Raw genomic sequence first — 9,841 nt, forward strand, 5'->3', positions numbered from 1 at the left:
CATGGCAATCTCCACCTTCCATAGAAGCTACCCAATGCTGTGGCAAAGCCTATTTTGGAAAGACATCTTATAAAAAAAAAGAAAAACATCATAGAAAAGGAATGATCATGAAGTAAACTTTGTTGTCCTGATCTTCAAACAAAAATTGATGCAAAATATCACAGACATTGACAGTTAAAAAAAAAGTCACACTACTTGAGATGTATAAAAGACCTCAGTAAAGAGAAACATATGAGTGAGAACATTCCTGTTCAAAGAATTTCACTTCCTAGACATAAAAGGCTTCTAATTTTCTCCAAATGAATGCCAGTTATAGTATATTTTGTGAGTAGCTTCATTGCTGTTAGATTCTGAAATATAATAAAATGATCCTAATATGGAATTCCTCAAAACATTTACTGGACTCTTCAGGAAGCTGTATCAACCTCGAATTGGAAGTACTCCAAGATTGTTGCTTACTAACTCTTTGGGGAGATTTATTTAAAAGAATTTTATATGAATAAGTAAATCCATCTCATTTTTAATGATCATTTGAAATAGCATTCTTTCATGTCAGTGTTTTCCCCTCTTGAACCCATGTTAATCATTCTCTGAAGATGGATTGGGTTCTAGCAACTTCTCTGAACACCTGGGAGGAGTAAACCTTGGCTCCTTGCCAATGTTGCAAATACATTTATCTTCTGTCCACCTAATTAATGAGTCCTTATCCAGAGATCCCAATGTGATATAAGGTGTTAAATGACTGTGGACCACACTGTGTAAAATAATGTCTACAATAATCACCACGGGGCACAGTATACAAGTAAAACAGAAAAATAATTGTTTCACCAAAGAAGCTGTCATCTTAAATTAATATAGTGTAAAATAGCAGAGCACAGATGTTTTGATGTCTTTTTTTTTTTTAAATTAAACCTGTGAACATAACATTGGGTCCTGGTGTTCATGTCGTGGTAGCGACTTCAACTCGACAGGGAAAGAGTCCTTGGATAACAAGCTTGGAATAAAAAGAGCTTATCCCTCTTCCTTTTGTAACTGTGAAGAACAGTTCAAGACTTGATTAAGGATCAATTTACTGCTGCTACCAGGGACAGGTAGCTTCACTCATACCCCGGAAGTGGCATAGGGCTTTTTGCTTCCTTTCTTATCCTACTCCCACTCCCATCATTTTTGACTGCTCCAAAACCACAGCTAAAAGAATGAAAAGAGAACTTGTTTCCACTAAAAGGCAAGAGAAAGAATATTTAGAATAGGATTATTCCTCAGTAGGTTGGTTAGGTCTAGATTGCACTTAGAACTGGTACATTAAAAGCTACCCAACAGTGGCACTTGTCAATTTCTATCTATTGAATTCCATCTTTTATCAAGTTTAACCATATGAGCTTGTATTGGGACCATCATAAATGTCTCCAGCAGTCTTTTCTCTGGAATGGCAGGCTGCTACCTGCTGTCCCAGGTAAACAATCATATGTTCAATCTTGGAGTTCCTGGTTTCTCCTTCCTTGTCATTGGATTCTATCGTAACTCCAATTTTCCAATGATGCTTTGACTTTAACCACTTTTTTTTTTCGCCACTTTGTTTAGAACTTGCTGACCTTCACACCTTTCTAGGATACAACCAACAAAAGGTGAAAAGTCGCCTCCTGCAGCCATTAGGATGCACCACTCAGATCTCCTGCTGTGGAGAACATAATTGATGCAGGGCCCCAGCTGCTACAGTCTGGATCTACCAAGTTCACACACCGAGGCCATACTTCCCATGGGTTGATCTCAGGAAACGACTGCCCCTGGCAAGGGTATGGAGGCAGGCTCATTTCTAAGAGAGTTATAGGACTCCATGGAAGGCAACACATTTCCATGAAGGCAGAGGGCAGCAGAGAATGTCTGAGCTTTGCAAACAGTCTCCACAGAACACCAATAAAAGACCAAAATTAAATACTGTGCTTCTATTCAGGTTCTGTTAGGAAATTCAGGGGAATGAAATTGTTACTTTTTAAGTAACATGAAAAATCAGTTTTTCAAGAAAGGCTTGCCTAACTCCAGTTTAGAATTATTTGTATTCATATATTCAGCACCTAATACGTTTCTAAGGAAAGACCAGTGCCCAATAAATGTTTTTTAACAAATGAATGTTAATTGAACTAACTGATATCAAATTTTTCATCATCCACTTTCAGTGAAACATGAACAGTAGCGTTGTTTATATTAGATCAAATTTTACATAGAAAATAACAGTCAGAGTTTCATTTTTAAAATAAATGCATGTGGAAAAAGATAAAAATAAGCAATTCCTGGAAAAAAATCTTAATATTAAGCAAGCACATGAAAAGACCCCAGTTTTAATAATAATATGAAAATAGAAATAAATATATGAAAGATATATTTAAGATATTTATCATCTATCAGATTAGCAAAAGTGAAAAAGGGTTAATGCACAGTGGTTAGGAAGATATATAGAAGTCTGTCATTTTATACATTTCTGAAGTCATACAATCTCTTTTAGGAGGGTAATTTGACAATATCAAGATTTCAAATATATTTTCCTTTAAATATAGAGCAACTCTTAAAATAAAAATATACATGACTTAAATTGCCACTGACACTAATTAAATAATTTGTATATCAGCCATAAAATGGAACACAATACAACTTAAAAAGTTAGGAAGATATCCATGTACTGACGAAGATAACATCATATCTTGTACATCAGAACGTAAATATCTTCCTAGATTTTAAAACGAGTTGTTTACACGTATGTGTGCACATGCATGTGTGTATGTATGTTTAGTTACGATTTTTTAAGATTCTGGGGACCATTACTTATAACACGATCTCATTTGGTTTTACAATAATAATATGCGTACTTTTATGCTAACAAAAAAACCCAGGAAAGATCTGAATCACATTATTAACAATGATTTACTTTAGGCCGAGAAGATTATTGGGGATTTTAGCTTTGTATTTTATAAGATTCTGTATTATTGGAATGTTTTGGTAATAAGCATGAATCACTTTCATAATCGGGAAAGTAAAACCATTATTTGTAAATTCATTATAATTATGTAATGTAATATTATACTTTCATAATTATAACTCATAAATTTATACTTCTATAATTATGATTATACTTATTATATTATTATATTTATGTTTATAGTTTTGGTCCCATTCTGAGAGCTAATTCTCTTATTTATTTTGAAATTGATTTTTTACTTTTGGCTCTGTCACTGAGCAGAAAATGCACTTGAATAACTTAAACTCATAAAAAACGGTGACTCACACAATCCAATCATGTCATACTTGGCTGATATATATCTATACATTGTTAATATAGTGTTTGTGTATGTGCATGCACACATGTATGCATGTATATGATTCAAATATTTTCAATTATTTGATTTTATAACAGACAGGTGGTTTCCCATGAATACAAAAATATTCTAAAAATTGCTGCTGCATGCTTTTATGCTCTTTGTAAGTAATACCTTGTCATGATGAAATAAAAATTTACTACCACTCTATCTAGAGTTCAGCCAGCCTATGAGCATAGATTTATAGAGTCAAGGGATCTACTGAAATAGTCATTCCTTAGGGTCAATCTTCAATCTTTGCCTGCCTTTAATGATTAAGACAATTTCATTGCCACCTATGTTTCCAATTTACACAGGGATACCTCAGAAGACCTCAAGGACCCTGTTGACGATCGTTCAATCTGAAGGCAGAGATAAATGATCCCTTGTATTTTATTGAAGAGTTCTAATGCAGGAACTGACAGGCTGTGGGAGTTGCTGAGCTATTAGATCATTTCACAGAGAAAGTACTATACTCTTTTGCACGTCTCCTTTTTTCCTCTACAAAAATGATGATTCATACATAATTGAAGGAATGTCATTTCAACATTATGGCTAGAATTTTGAAAATTTCGAACAGCTTGTATTTTTTTCATCAGACTATAATTCTTCCTTTTTTAAAATTTCTGGATGTGGGGGAGGGGTGAGTATTTTGGCTTTTTCTTTCATGAATGTTCTTGAACAGAACAGCTCTCTAACTTCCCATGCCAGGTGGAGGAGTAGAAGCATACTGAAGTGATTGGCAAAGAAGGAAGAAGAATATAAATCATTCTGAAGAAGAGGCACATCAGGGGACTTCCTGGAGAAATAGCCAAGAACGTGTGTAGAAGAAAATGGAACCAGGGTATTTATAAGTTGTTTTCATTCAGCCGATAAAAAGAAGGCAGATATTCAAAGACAAAAGGAAAAGTATGCAAGTCTGGTTAATATTATGAGGAACTATACCAACTGAACTGTGTTATTTTAATAATTATGAAACCTAGACAAAAAGATATACATTCGAAAATCCCTGTGTTGAAACTGCATTCACTATTTCCATACGCCTTACCAATGCAAAAATATAGTATATTTCTCTTCACAAAGAATAAAACAATTTATTGATGGCATTACAGTGGAAGTGGCTTGCTATGTATACTGTGATGAAGAAAACATGTTTGCCTTACTTTATTTTCAAATTGACTGCTTTTTAAAGAGATAATGTAATTGTTATCACTGGCCGATATGGTATTCCCAAATAATTGTCTATGCTGTATCATGAGAGATGATAATACACATAGCCTCTAGGGTCAGTTAATATAGCTATAAATAACCTGAGAAAATAATGAGCATTAAAACAGGAAAAAAGAAACTTGTAAAGGTAATTGTCAAAATTCTCATTCTGAGAATGAGCTATCTGAAGCTCAAACAAGCTAAGGAATGACATAGCCCAAGTTAACATAACTAATAAATAATATACTGGGACTTAAATCTATATCTGTTTGATTCTAATGCCTATGTGTTTTATAACTGTGATACTTTGCCTTTCTCATGGAAGTGTTAAAATTCATTTTTTCTAGAATGTTGCAAAAGTGCTTTCTACACTGTATAAGAGAGAAATTATATTATCACTTATGTCCTTTCATATTTTTGGACATTTTTAAATTAGTTCCTCTAATGTTACATTAAATTATTTACTTGTTTATCTTCTACTGTGTACCAAAATCAATTTGAATTTATTTAAAATGTAAAAATGACAAAAATTAAAATAAGTTCTGATTTAAGTGAATTTTACTGTTTTACTCTTTTGTAAAGTTTTCCCTAAGTAGTTAAGAAGTTAGAATTGCGCTGACAAACTAATGCATTCAATGACTGCTGGGTTCACTACATATTAAATGAAGAATATAACAAATATAAACTAATCACCTGATTACACTGATCAAAATTAAATGTTTAATTTAATCAGAATTACACTAGATATGTTTCCCAGTCTACATAAGAGATGCTGAATTTGCTACCCCAAACCCAAAAGGATTGCTCAGATCCATTACTTTATGGGATATTACATTCACTTGTTCATAGTAATTTCTTTGAGTTCTTTTTCACAGTTTATATTTTTCTGCTGATTTCTTAATTTTTCTGTTCATTATAAGTATATTACTCTTTACATGATGAACACAGTTATAACGGATGTTTTAAAGTCTTTGTGAATTTAAAAATCTTTATCTTGACATTGATTCCTATTGAAGGTCAAATTTTGTATTGTCTCCTGGACATTGGGAATGTTATGTTGTGAAAATTCTGGATTTTATTATATTCCTCTGAAGAAAGTTGATTTTTGTTGTTCTTTTAGCCATCAATTCAATCTGAAGGCAGAGATAAATGATCCATCATATTTTATTGAAGAGTTCTGATGCAGGAACTGACAGGCTGTGGGAGTTGCTGAGCTATTAGATCATTTCACAGAGAAAGTACTATAGTCTTTCACACATCTCCTTTTTCCTTCTACAAAAATGATGATTCATACATAATTGAAGGAATGTCATTTCAACACTATGCCTATAATTTTGAAAATCTCAAACAGCTTGTATTTTTTTCACCAGTCTATAATTCTTCCTTTTTTTAAATTTCTGGGTGTGGAAGACTATAATTCTTCCTTTTTTAAATTTTGGTTGGAATCAAATTGCAAACTCTCTCTTGGATGGCATCTTAAGTTTCAGTTCAGTGCTTTGATTCTTGCCTGGGCTGCTGGAAGTCTACCCCACAAATGCATAGTTCAGGAGTCAGCTAGAAGTTTGAGCATAGTTTATACACAGAATTTAAGGCCTTCTATCTGTGACTCCATCTTTTCTGGGATTTTTCCCTCATTTTCCAGCAGTTGTGATTGCCCAAAACCAGAAAGATCACGGGCTTTTTATCAGAGATTTAGCCACTCCATATGCCATAAACTGGAAACCTTCAAGCTAAAACCTGCAAAATTAAGAAATTCTACGTATGCCTTCTTTTCATCCAGTTGCTGATTTCTGTCCTGAATCTGCTTGTTTTTTATTACTAGTGCCTTCAATATTTTTATTTCGGTTTAATTTTTTGCTTATCTAGGGACAAATTTCTATAATTTTAACCTTACACTATTTGTATCAGTTCTGTGGTATATTAACATGATTCTTGGGTTACAAGTAACAGAAATACAACTCAGTCTCTTTTAAACGAAAAAGGGAGGTGAATGGCTCACAGTACTGAAATAGTCAGAGTTAATTTCTGGCACAGCTAGATTAACATTCTCAAACAATATGACCAAAAATTTGCTTTTCTTCCATATGCTATGTCTTGGCTCTGATCTTCTTCGCAGGCTTTGTTCTGAAGGACCACATTGCCATGTGGTTTTCAAAACTCCACACCTACATGCTACCAGATTAAGGACTTCAGCAGAAAGAGAAAGCCTGATAACCACTGCTTCCAGGAAAAGTCTTGGAATCAAATTCTGTGTTTTGGGCTAGTTGACCAATTCCCAAGCTAATCCCTATGACTGTGACTGACCAAAGGTAGGTCATGTGTTTGACCCCTGGAACTGGCTGTGAGTTCAGTCCCATTAAAGCCACACAGCCTGAGGATAGAGGAGAGCGGTTTCCTAAGGGAAAATCAAGCGGTAATACTAAACAAAAGAGAGGATGGTAGACAGGTCAAACAATAGAATCTCTCTATTGGCACAGACAGAAAAAGAAAAACACATCACATTGAGAGAAGGGAAATAACCAGTAACAGATATGACAAAAGTGGTCTCTTGTTCATTGTCACCTTTCTCCTTAGTCCTCTTAAGAGCCAGGTCTGAGACCTCCTCTTGAGCATATTTCCATTCTTTGATTCTTTCCGTTGGAGTTCTGATATCCTTTCCCTTTGCCAACAGAAACAGAGATTTAGTTCAGTTCCATTTTACCAACATAATCAAATTATTTTCTCTGTGCTGCACCACAACAGCTAGGCACAAACTTCCAACAAAAACTTCTCCCCTTCTAAAAGACTCGGAAGTCTAAAAGACTTCTAAAACAACAACTTTGTTGAAAACAATGATCAGAATACGCTAAGAAACAAAACCAAGTTTCCATGTAAAAGAACAAAAAATCAGTAAATATGAACATTTTGTAAATAGGAATAGTTAAACAAAGACCAGTTCTTTTGGATGACAAGGTAATTTTCATTCTTTATGTGATTCATACAGATATGTAAAGAGAATATATAATTTTACTAGCTCGGGGTAAAAATAAATTCACATTTATTTTAATGTGTGCATTGTAATGGCTATCCATCCCCAACTAGTCATCAAGGAGTCTATTGTTTTGCTCAAGTTGATCTTTCCTAGGTACTGTGCATTCATTAGACATCTTTTTTTTAAATGAATTCTGAGTCTTTTTTTGGGGGGGAGGAGGAGGATTGGCCCTGAGCTAACATCTGTTGCCAATCTTCCACTTTTTCTTTTTTTCTCCTCGAAGCCCCAGTACATAGTTGTATATGCTAATTGCAGGTCCTTCTAGTTCTTCTACATGGGATGCCACCTCAGCATAGCTTGATGAGTAGTGAATAGGTCCACATCCAGGATCCGAACCAGGGAACCCGGGGCCCCCCAGGTAGAACACGTAAACTTAACCGCTAAGACATTGGCCAGCATCTTTGCAGTATTAGCGAACTCCATCCAGTGAACTCACTTTTAATACTATTATTGCTTCTTTCATCTCTACAGAGAAGATCCTTTAATTGTTTTTACTGATCTTTGAAAGTGTTTTTCTTCTTTCTATTCGGCAAGAGCCACTTCGCATCTCTAGGTTGATCTCCAGTAGTCTGGTCAGACCCTCAGCCTTCTAATTCCCCTCTCTTACCTATGTCATAGTCCACTATATGCAGAGGTCCATTATAGTAAGCAGAAATGCTGTTTCTTATTTTTCTACTACAAGAGGCTGTCTATTAAATAGAAGATTCCCTTGAGATTTAATGTTAGGGAAACTAGGTATATTTTTTCCACTTCCAGATGCTTCCTTTGTAAATAGAGGCAGAATCACAAAGCAAGAATTGAAAATTGGAATCTCTTGTCTCATTCATACACCTTCTGATAGACATGCTCTCTGCTCTCACTTTACACAAGACCATCACCCCATAAGAACCATTGGTGCCATACTCTACCATATGAATTGGCCTTTACCATTTTCTCAAGTCATTGAAGGAAAAAAAGGCATAAATTATGATTAGGCTAGACATATAAAGCCAACGTATAAACTAACTTTCAAAAAATGGGATACTTTAACCATTCACAAGAGGAAATAAACTATAGCAGATGTTTGTTTTTCTACTTGTCTATGTATCACCATATGAGAATTAGCAGAACTCTGCCTCATGGCGTATATGGCATGTGTGTATATGTATGTGTGTATGTATTTGATTCCACTCATTTGTACACTCCTATAGATAGATAGATGTTTGTATAATATATATCATATTTCTTGGTACAGTCTTGCATCAGCGATTTTTTCATCTACCCTGGGAACAGTGTTAATTGCTCTATTATACTAATGGTTTATATATAACCCAGCGTTCAAGTGAGTTTCATTTAAAGTTGGCAATGCTAGCTCACACCTGCAAAAAGGTAAGTATTTTTCTCCTACCTTGGGAATAGAAGATGCTGTTTCTCATCACTTGGTATATACATAAAGAATAATATTTTTGTTTTCTTTGATTATTATGCAAAACCACAAGGCAGACTTTGTATTAAAAGAAATTTGCTAAAGAACTTGAGGGAAAAATCATTGCTCTCACAAAGTAACCATATGTGGGACAGGATGTTTATTTAAAACATTTGTTTGAATACATTAAGAGGCAGAGTGAATAGGATTACAGAATTATCCTGCTTGTAAATTCATCATTACATTATTTAGATAGGATATGCCAACTTGAAAAATACAATAATTTTTACCTTTATTAAGATATTTTATTAATGGAGACTATATTTTTTGGCTTTGTATAACATGAATAGACAACATTCAGTTATTCATGGGTAATCTCTTTCTCACGCTTAGTTTATTTGAGTATCATAGATTAAGTAATTTAGGGATATGGGAGGTAACCTAATTCTAGCATACAAAGTGTAACAGTTGAAGTATTAGCTAGTAGCAATCTCCTTTGATCCAAAATGAAGTAGTTAAGTGATTTGGAGGTTTTGAACCATCCTGTCACTTTCGATGTGACATTTTTATTTCCCACTCCTCACCAAGGTCATCTTAAAGCTCCCCACCAGAGCGTAAGGTCCATGAGGGCAGGAGCCTTGAACATCTTATTCATGTCTATATCCAGAGTACTTAGTATGTTATCTGGTTCAAGACATATCTGTTTAATAAGAGAGTAAGTGAAAAAATAAAATCCAAATATTTATCTATTTGTGTGTATGTGTGTACGTGTATATGTGCATGTGTGTATGTGTGTGTGTGCGTGAGAGAGAGAGAGAGAGTCAGAGAGAGAGAGAGACTAAGTATACA

Source organism: Diceros bicornis, chromosome 11 (genome assembly GCF_020826845.1).
Source record: "Diceros bicornis minor isolate mBicDic1 chromosome 11, mDicBic1.mat.cur, whole genome shotgun sequence".
Taxonomy (NCBI): domain Eukaryota; kingdom Metazoa; phylum Chordata; class Mammalia; order Perissodactyla; family Rhinocerotidae; genus Diceros; species Diceros bicornis.